Genomic DNA, 11,213 nt, shown 5'->3' on the forward strand with positions numbered 1-11,213 from the left:
CGCGGAATTCCATCATTGTTCTGCATTCTTACTTGAATTCGCCCGCCGTCCTGGTCATGAGGACGCGCCCCAGACCCATTACCAGTAGCGCTGTGGGAAGCTACGGGAATAACGGCGGAGGCTTCTCCAGCGGAGTGTGCTCCACCTCTCCTACCATTGTAAGGGGCTCTTCTGTATTGATATCCCATTCTTCCTCGTCCATTCCTCTGATATCCCCGGTAGTAATTCCCGGGCCTTCCTCGCGGAGGGGCACACTCGTGCTCGCTGTGCCGCGCCCCGTCATCCCTTTGGAATGCAGGGGGCACACGCGTCGTGTCACGGGGTCTCACTTCTCCGGCGTTTCCTTTCTTTTGCCATTCTACCAGCAACATCCTCAAATCGTCGTCTTCCAACCTTATGCCAAGCCTCCTTTTCAAGGATGAAAGATCCCTTCCTTCCTCATCTTGACTTTGAGTGTTCTCCGCACGACGACGCTCGTCCATCGTACGTCCAGTCCTATGTGGGTGTGGCACTACCTGGTTACCAAGGCGAGGCCTTTCCCTACCTTCGGTGTCCTCATCAACAAGCTCCATAATAGGCTCTACATCATCAGAATATTCCAAGCGCCGCGGAGTGATTTGCGGGTTTTCCCCGCTGCCCTGGGTGTCTCCTTCAACTACAGGGGCTTTCCCCAAGGCATGACCGTGACGGGGGAAACGACGACCTCTCCTTGTCCTTCGACGCTCTACCATGTTCAGTCTTGAGTGAAAACTGTTAAGAGTATCCCCCATGCGATACAATTGCTCCAAGATATCAGCGTTACTGATGAGAACTGGAGGTGTCCCCCTACATCCGGAGCTCTTGGTGGATACACCATGTTTCTGGGAACATAAGGTTCATGGCGAGTGTAGCGTCCCCTGCCTTCTCCTTCAGACCTGCTGTCACTTCCATCATAAGAACTTCCATCATGATTGTAAGACATCTTTTCCTTATAAGATTACGACCTTAATTAGCAACCCCTCCTTCTAGCGCTAATTTATTGACGGAGGAATCTGGTAACAACAAAGATTGAGGTTTTTCGCCGGAACTAAGATCTGTGACAGTGGTTCTTTGCTGGAAACTTAAGCGGTGTGTTGTTGATTGTGGTTGTTTTAGGCTGAGATTGATCAGAGTAAGTGGTGGCTCTCTTATCAGCTCTCAACTTCTTACCCTATCAATGTGCCTACGTACCCTTTATATAGGGATCAAGCCTAACGTAGTTCTCGCAGAACAAGAAGCCTGATGGGTTTAGACTTCTTATTCCTAAGTCCAGTAGAAGCCCATCCAATATCCGTCTTCCGCTAGCTTTAGGAATGTCCAACTATGAGGCCCAACCGCGAAGGCCCAAGGCTCATCCGTAATCGCAGGACTTCACGGATAGTGCATCTCTCTGCGCAAGGATAACACTCCGCTACAACTATCTCCCTTGATTTACGAGCGCAGGTATAGCCACGGTTCACCCCAAGTGCCAGACGCATCCCTGTCCCCCGAATGAGGATAACCCACCAGATAGCAGGACAGGTGATCTCAAGCTCTTGGGTGCAAAGTATAGGATGACTCCAAAGTTCTCCAACGAGGACACCCGTTGAATACAAGAATAGAGTTCCCAAAGCACACACCAAAGTTAACCCCGCATCCCCAACGAGGACACCCGTTGAATACAGGAGGGGGCCTTCAATCATCAGGCATACCCCTGGAGGCCTTCAAGCTTTTCACGGACATCCCCCTCCTTGACCGTCTCAATGAGGGAATTCTTCAAAGAGTACCTGCAACAAATACGTTAGTGAAAATAATCCTCCATTGCTCCTTCCACGCATGCTTTGTCCTGAGTTCATCCTTGAGAATGCATCTGCCATATAAAGGACGCGTCCTAAGCTATTAGATGCGTCTTTACCTTTATAAAGCCTGCATTATTTCTTTCAACTACTCCTCACAACATTCCATAGAGACATGACGCGTCCTAAACCTCTGGACGCGTACCCCAACCACCATTACTAGATACTTCCATCACAATCGACGTGCCTATCATTACCGGACGTGTCCTCCACTAGATAGGTGCTTACAAATCTTTTTACAACAAAATTATCGCAAATAAACATTCCACAATGTGGGCGCGTCCTACAATCATGGGCGCGCCTTCTATCCCCCTTTTCAAAGGACCCACTTTGGTAAACACTTCCATTAAAATGGACGCGTCCTAGGTAACTAGGCGCGTCGCTTCTTTTGCATCGCCGAGTTTGACTCTAATCAACTCGCGTCTGACCCGAGTCACTCCAATGCCAAATTTTGGGTATAACAGATATCAAAATATCATATTGAACATCAACAGAAAATGATGGATTCGTTAAAATATTATATTGCACAATATTTGAAATCGTATGCTAAAATATGCATAATGTTGTTTATAGTTCTGAAGAGGTTATACGATAACTTTTTTAGATTTAAAGTTTCTTAGTAAGGGAACTTGCAGAAGTACTTATCAGTAAGTGTAGTCTATTAATCAAAGTAATACAAAAAAAGTTAAATTTGAGGTTCTTGCTATAGGAATATCAAGGCTAGAAAAATATTCCCAACTCCTGTATTCACTGCAATGTTATATCCTTTACACAATGTTTAATATTTAAATATGGCAAAAAGTGAGTACCATCCTCTGACCATAATATATATATATATATATATATATATATAAAGTTCTATGGAGTCCACCTTTAATTGGAGTCCTCGGAGTCCATATATGTTCTGCAAGTAAAATATAGCTTAAAATATTGCAAAACATATTATTTTTCGACAAACATCACTATTCTATCAAAAATCTTGTAGATTGCATACATTTTACAAGCAGAACATTGCAAAAATATATATTCTACAAAACATGTTTAGTTTGCAGAACATAAATGTTCATGTTGCAGAACATATTGCAGAACATACATATTATACCGTAAATATATGAGATTTGCATGATTTTGTTGAAGTTATGCTATTTGTGTAACATGTTTTGCAAAATAACACGTTTTACAATATATTTTATTTGCAGAACGTAGATGGACTCCGAGGACTCCGATAAAAAGGTGAACTCCATAGAACTCAGCCCCTCATTTTATTATTATAAAATGATTCTTTACAAATAACAACTACATATTCTTAATATAATTTTCTCTGATAAACATGGAGTTACTGTGTTTTGTGTTTTTTTCCTTTTTGCTCACTTTGTTCGATGGATTCTTTTATTTCAACCAAGTTTGATATATCATATCCTCAATTTTGTATCGATAGAATAATCAACCACCACAAGTTCTTCTTTTTTTTCCCTTGTAGTTGTTATTTGTAAAGAATCATTTCATAATAATAAAATGAGAGCATGTTAATAAGAAAGACATATACCATAGTAACGCAAACCAGGAAATCTTGAAATATTTGAGGAGAAAATGAGATATTATTTTAGGATTGGCAAGAAGGTCTATTATTTTAGGCTCTTTAAGTGCCTTATGATTTTGGCCGTCTTTCTGTTGTTCAGTACTATAAGCTCCCATTCTATTTTCCATCTGGTCAATGTTCTCTATTTTCAATTTCCGTGGTTTATTTTTATATCCCCGTCTTTAGGTATTTTGGAATCATGAGTTCGTATTATACTATATGTCTAATACAATGTATTCTACTACATATAAAACTTCTGAGGTTAAGTTTTTTGTCAGGCTTCAAACACTGTAGATATTAATATATTTTTATTTGTTATTATTGTATTTGAGAAAGAGGTACACTACTTACAATCTGAAGAGAAACGTCCGTTCTAGGTACCTTCAGAGGACACATCTATACATCTGAATCGTATATCCTCTTAAGATAACAAATAAAAACATGTTAAACATACTATTCTTAAATCAGGTAATCATGTACATGTTTGTGTGTGTTTTTTAAAATATTTGTATGTACATGTCAATACTATTTTTAATTGTGTCATTGTTTTTTTATTATTATTCATGTATTATCTGATTAAGTGTTCAAGTATGTGTTATCTGTTATGTTTATATAAACAATTTTGCTGTTGAATTCTATTTTTTTACAGAGGACCATGGGTTGCTATTTTTGGAAAATTGTTCAACCATATAATATACCACCTAAACCACTTGTGAGTATTCTCTTCTTCAAATTTAGAATTATTTTTGTCGTTTTAAGATTGTTAATTATGTGTGTATATGTGTTTTGGTTTTGCAAGGACATCCAAAGTGATTTAACTTTAAGATATTTTGTGAATGTGCCATGTTCAATTATTGTTGTTTCTCCAAACGAGATGGAATTTGTGATGAAAGTTGAAAAGCGTGGGCATACACTTCTCATAACTGAAGGATGGAACAGGTTTTTTTGCCTTTTGCAGGTCATGGTATATCAGAATCTCCTTTTTACTTACATTGGTGAGAGAAGATTTTTAGTAACAATATCGTCGAGTTCTTTGGGCATTTGTGAAATCAATAATAATCGTATGGATAATGATGTAGTCAACTCAGGTATTTATATTTTTTAAAGAAATTCTGTTTTTTTTGGACTATTATTTTTATATTTTTTTTGATTTTGAATGTCACGCCCCGACTTAACGATATATATTATACAAATTATTATAATAGTTAACAAAAGAAAATAAATACAACTGAATCCAAGATCTTACAGTTTAGGGTTTGGAACAGCCCAACGCTATTAACTATTACAACCTGATTTCTGATATCGAGTCCTCACACAAAACGATCACTAATCTACCTGTGCTCGGACATAAGCATCGGCATCACAAGTCTTACATCACAAGTCTTACGCGCTGTCTGCTTGAATCTAACCATATCTACTCGCTGAAATATCAGGGTGAAAGCAAGTAGTGAGCCAAATACTCAACAAGTGCTATACAGTTCAATACATAAATCGAGATAAAAGGATAACAATGTAAAGGTAGAGCTAATAATAACAAGAGATAAACTTTTGAGTGATGGCATCATTTATTTGTAACAAAACAATTCAAAACCATTTCTTTAACAAAACCATTTTATGACGCTACAGATTACAGCCGGTGATCAGCCGCGAAGTAATCCTGAACCTCGCTGGGTTCTAGAACATTAATGAGATTCCTAGGCAACTTTTAAGCCTACAAATTAAGAGCAGAAAGGACTTTCGTCTCGGTCCAGATCCACTATTTAAAGAAAATATTTATCCCCCTTTGGGACTGGAAATCCAAATTTTTACTTTTTCATTTTAAAACAAATTTATTTGATGCCCAGTGACGGTTAACCTATTGAACAATGAACATCTTTATTAAGGGTTCTAGACCAACTTTGAAGCACATGGAAAAGGTCCACTAAATTTCAAGGCCATGATCAACTAGACTACACTTTATCAAGGAAATTTCAAGGTTTCTATATACAAGGATTTTGACAGTGAGATTTAGCAAGGTTATCGGATAGTATGAAGGAACAAGGTCAAACGAGGTTCTAGGTAATGTTTCCAGGTAAGACATAGGTATTAATGGTTCCAAATGAGGTATAGGTATTAAAATATAGAGAATGTGAGCATTATTGGTTCCATATGAGACATAGGTATATAGAGAAAGTGAACATCGACTCAAGGTATAACAGAGTGTCATGCTTTAGGATAAAGATAGGGTTATCAAACAATCATGGATAATCGTTAAGGAAAAACTGACTTTTAGGTATTAAGATAAGGTTACTGAGTATAAATTTGCACATGGTTCAACATCACAATTACTTGGGTATACTAGCATGATAGGACTTTTGATTTACTTGCATAACAATCTTCAAGTAAAGTTAAACTACTTGAAATAAATACTTGATGGTTCATGTCATTTTCATATACTACGGATATAGATTCGAAACCAATTGGTTCATGTATATCAAGGTGAATTAAAATACTCGCATCATATATATGAACTAGTTATCACACACTTGCACTGTAAACGAGAAAGGCAGGTTGAATCACTTGCCTTGAGAAAGGCTGGACTTGACTGGCAGATATGAGCAACTGGAAGCTTTACTCGACCTTAATGGCAATTTTACCCTCGTCTCGAGATCCTACACAAATAATAACCTCATCATAATATATTCTTACCAACTTAACCTATTTGTAAACCAAAATTTAAACACAATGGCACGTAGGCCTATATACACACAATTTACAATCACCTTATAATCATAAAAGTACACATAGCCACATATGCTCACAAACCATATTTAAGTACTAAATAATATCACACACACCATATTGCATCACTAGGCTTGGATGATCTTACTCCACTTAATTAAGTCACTTGGTCGCTAAACTAGACAAAAACTCCAAATTTTGGCCTCCTAACTCGATATGCCTTTACTAAACCATCCAATTCCTATTGACCCTGACTTGGGCCTTTCACTCTACTGACTTTATAATATCTTTAAACTATGGTGGTCAACCAAAAATTCACTCCTAAGTGCTCTAAAACTATGCGGTAAGTGAATGTGCTCATTATAGTAAATTTCAGAATGACATATAAGGTTTCTTGGGTGTATTTGACACTCTTACACTTCAAGTTTGCCTCCAAAACTTCTACACTAGACTCTCTGATCATAAGCCAACTCCCAAACTTAATGTGGCTCAAGGTCCTAGCTTGGGCCTCCCTAGGCCTAAGCTTAAAGTCTATGCTTCCCCTATTTTTCTGGGCAGAAAAGGGTCCTGATTTGAACTAACTTATGACACATGATTCTAACTCAAATCTTATGAACTATGGTTGGAAAAACTCCTCTGACACTCCCTCTAACTAAGGCCCAACAGGGCCTAATGAGGGCCTACCTATGACATGGTCAAAACTTCCTATTTCTAAGTTGCAACAAAACTGTCCCCTGCTGGACAGATTTGGTGTTTCCACTTGTGCACCTAACCAAACGTCTTACAAACACCTAAAACCTATTTTATACTCCTAGTGCTAGCTTCTGGTGACTTGGGCCTCAAAGTGCACAATAATAACAAGGTTAAATCTCACTCTAAACCTCAGGGTACCAAACTGATTTTCTGCAGAAACTAATACTCTCCTTTCACCAAGATTCTTACTTGACAAACCCAACCAACAACAACCAAAAACCCAAACCAAACCTCAACCAAGGAAATCTACTGAACTAACTCTCCTACACTCAATATTGACTTAGTGGAGATCATCCTTACCTAAGGTGCAACATAGCAAAACAAAAGTTAACATACTACACTAATTACAAGTCATCAAATTTTTAAAAACAACAAGTTATATCTTCTTTATAAATATATACGAATTAATATCACATATCAAGGATCACAAATCAAGATCATTATCTTAAATCAACTGAAATTAAAGCCTACTAACAATTATCAATCCAAATGATCAAAAACTTCCGAAAATCATGAGTTGTTTACATGCATGCATACCTTCGAATTTTACAAGTCAAAACCATATGATTTCCACAATAATTTTTATCATAAAATCAACATGCAAGCCTAACATAGAATAATACTAAATGGTCACTTATCATGCAAAGGGTTTCATCAAGTTTTCAGTACAAAATTCATGCCATTATTACAAAACATACAAGAACTGAACAAGGCAACGAGACACCACTAAGAACCATTCATTCGGCTCCCTTATGGTCATGGCCGAATGAAATGGAAGGGAAACGACCATTAAAAACAAGTGCTTCACTCTCTTGACTTGGAATTTCACCATTCCTTGTAGTTCCCTCAACAATACAACCTTAAATCCATGAGAATCAAGATTGTAATTTGAGTTCCAGTTAAACTTTGACATGCAAGATTAAAACTCAAACTTTTCACTCTAAGCTTTTTGAAATATATAAGAACAACATGTAGGGAGTAAGATTACTTGAATATAAGATGAATGTTTGAGTGAAAGAATGAAGAAAAGAAAGGGATGGGGGGCCTCGGCTATGGAAATTGCCGAGAGGGGGGAGGAGCCGAGAGGGGAGGGAGGAGAAAAAGGGAGGGTGGAGTGTGGAGTGGGGTGAATGATCACAAAACCTTGCATTTTGGTTTTTATGATTTTGATTGACTAAAAGAAGTGGGTGGAAATGAGAATTGACAAGAATAACCTTCCAACATACTTAGGTCATTTTGCATGCAAGGATAAAGAGGTAATTTGGCTAGCAAAATGAGAGTTAGTGGGGTTGGAATTGTCTTTTTAGCCCTTTAGTTGAATGAGAGGGTATTTGCATGTAAGGATATTCATGTAATTTTCTAATTACTTAACAACTAATTTTCAAAGATCTATTTTTATAAAATAAAATAGAAGTTCAAAAATTATAAAATTTATACCATAAAATAACTTGGATTTTTAGAAATTTTATGAGATCACTTTTGAAATTTGTGAATGAAATAATTTTTAAAAGATAATTTTCCATGGTAAAGAATATTCTTTATAAATCAAAAATAGGAGCAATTAATAAAACTATCGCTTTGAAAAATTCATATTCTGAGTAAAGCAATTTATAACGCAGCAAATTCCATTCACACATATGTATGATCAATAAGTATATTTATAATCGACTCAAATATTATACAGAGTTCACTAATAATATTACACAAAATACCGGTCGTAACATCCTCTCCCCCTTAAAGGATTCTGTCCTCAGAATCTAAGAGAACAAATGAGGATACCGGGAATGCATATCAGACTCTAACTTCCAGGTTGACTCTTCGACCTTGGGGTTCCTCCAAAGTACTTTTACTAACTTCACCGACTTATTTCTAAGACTCTTTGCTTGCCAGTCGAGTATTTTGACAGGTTGCTCCATAAATGACAGGTTTGCCTGAATTTCTATAGGTTCATATTCTATCACATGGTTGACATCAGGATTGTACTTCTTAAGCAATGACACATGAAACACATTCTGCACATGTTGATACTGAGGCGGTAAGGCTAACTCATAAGCCACCTTCCCCACTTGACTTAAAATTTCAAAAAAACCAATATATCTAGGTGCTAACTTCCCTTTCTTGCCAAATGTAGACAGCCTTTCTTCGGTGATACTTTCAGCAAAACGGCTTCACCCACTTGGAATCTGACATCCTTGCGCGCTGGATCCGCATACTTTCTTTGCCTATCTTGAGCAGCAAGTAACCTCTTCTGAATTAATTTGACTGTCTCATGCAATTGTTGTACCAATTATGGGCCTCGAATCTTTCCTTCTCCCACTTCATCCCAACTAGTTGGTGATCTGCATTTCCATCCGTATAAAAATGCGTATGGTGGCATGCCAATACTGGAGTGATAAAACCGTTGTTATAGGAGAATTCTACCAATGGCAGGTGGTCGTCCCAACTTCCCGCAAAGTCAATTGCACAACTGCGCAACATGTCTTCGATTGTTTGAATTGTCCTTTCGCTTTGTCCGTCAGTTTGCGGATGATACGCCGTACTCATGTTTAACTTTGTGCCAAGACTTTCTTGAAATTTCTTCCAAAATCTCGAGTTAAATCGGGGATCTCTGTCTGAAACTATCGATACGGGCACGCCGTGTCTTAATACGACTTCACACACATACAGATGGACCAATTTGTCCAAAGAAGACCTTTCGTTGATTGGAAGAAAATGCGCCGACTTCATAAAGCGATCAATTATAACCCATATAGCGTCATATCCGGATTTCGTTCGGGGTAATCCCACTATAAAGTCCATAGAAATGTTTTTCCATTTCCATTTTGGAATCTTTAGGGGCTTAATTAATCCGTTCGGTCTTTGATGTTCTGCCTTCACTTTCTGACAAGTATAACATTTCGCAACCCATTCTGCCACTTCTCGCTTCATGTTTGGCCACCAAAAGTTCTGCTTTAAGTCTTGGTACATATTGGTGCTTCCCGGATGGATTGAAAATCTTGAATTGTAGGCTGCTTGCAAAATCTCATTCTTCAATTCAGGTACATTAGGAATCCAAATTCTTGAGGAGAACCTTAGTATACCTTGCTCATCCCTTTGAGTCCCAATCTCTTCTCCTGTTAGCTGATTCCTCTCCTGTTGCATTACTTTTTCCTGACATTTTTTTATCTTTTCCAATAAGGTTGGCTGAAAAGTCATAGTACGACAAACCTCTTCAACTATTCCACAATCACAAAGTTCCAATTCAAACCTATTAATCTCTTCAGACAATTCTTTTGGTATTGCTATCATATTCAACATTTCCTTCCTACTCAAAGCATCGGCTACCACGTTCGCCTTTCCAGGATGATAATTTATCAAACAATCATAATCTTTAATCAATTCCAACCATCTCCTTTGTCTCATGTTGAGCTCCTTCTGAGTGAAAATATACTTTAAACTCTTGTGATCCGTGTAGATCTCACATTTTTCTCCGTAAAGGTAATGTCTCCAAATCTAAAGTGCAAATACTATGGCTTCTAGTTCCAAGTCATGTGTAGGATAATTTAATTCATGTGGTTTTAACTATCTTGACGCATACGCAATCACCTTATTATGTTGCATTAGCACACAACCCTGTCCTTTATGTGAAGCATCACTGAAAATCATAAAGTTTCCTTGATCTTCTGGTAGTACTAACACCGGAGCTGTAACCAACCTCTGCTTCAACTCTTGAAAGCTATCCTCACATTCTTCATTCCATTCGAACTTTTGATTCTTCCTAGTCAACTTAGTCAACGGCGTGGCGATTTTCGAGAAATCTTTGACAAATCTTCTATAATATCCCACCAATCCTAGAAAACTTCGCACTTCGGTAGGTGTCTTTGGCCTCTCCCAACTCATAATTATCTCAATGTTTGCCGGATCTACTTTAACTCCTTCACAATACTCTGGAGCTCGTCCGCAATCATCTGGAGGGTATACTGGCTGGTACGGTCTCGGTGCGATGGCATCTCCTCAAGCTTAGTGTTGACGTACTGAACCAAAGTCTTAAGTCTCGTAGTCATCTGCTCCTTAAGCTTCCCTTCATAGTTTCGGCTGTCCGGATACACGTTCTTCAATCGATCTAACAGTCGGTCGTACTTGCCCTGAAGCATGTCGAACTCGCGCCTCAACTCAGCATACACAGAGAAAGCAATAGTGTCAGTCGACCCAGAGGATGATGAGAAATGCGCCCTTTGCTGACAAACAATACATAGATATATATAAGAGGAGTATTAATGATAGATTCACTTAACCTACTCTCTCGCATAATATCCTATAACTTATAC

At 38.0% G+C, this 11,213-nt stretch overlaps 1 long non-coding RNA gene across 1 annotated transcript; it reads left to right on the top strand.

Moving 5' to 3' along the window:
- Positions 1-3,742: 3,742 nt before the first annotated feature.
- Positions 3,743-4,548, top strand: LOC141677152 (uncharacterized). The gene is made up of 3 exons (XR_012557354.1): positions 3,743-3,900; positions 4,082-4,144; positions 4,232-4,548. It is a non-coding gene; the product is annotated as an uncharacterized LOC141677152 (long non-coding RNA).
- Positions 4,549-11,213: the final 6,665 nt, after the last annotated feature.

This window comes from Apium graveolens, chromosome 8 (assembly GCF_009905375.1).
Source record: "Apium graveolens cultivar Ventura chromosome 8, ASM990537v1, whole genome shotgun sequence".
NCBI lineage: Eukaryota > Viridiplantae > Streptophyta > Magnoliopsida > Apiales > Apiaceae > Apium > Apium graveolens.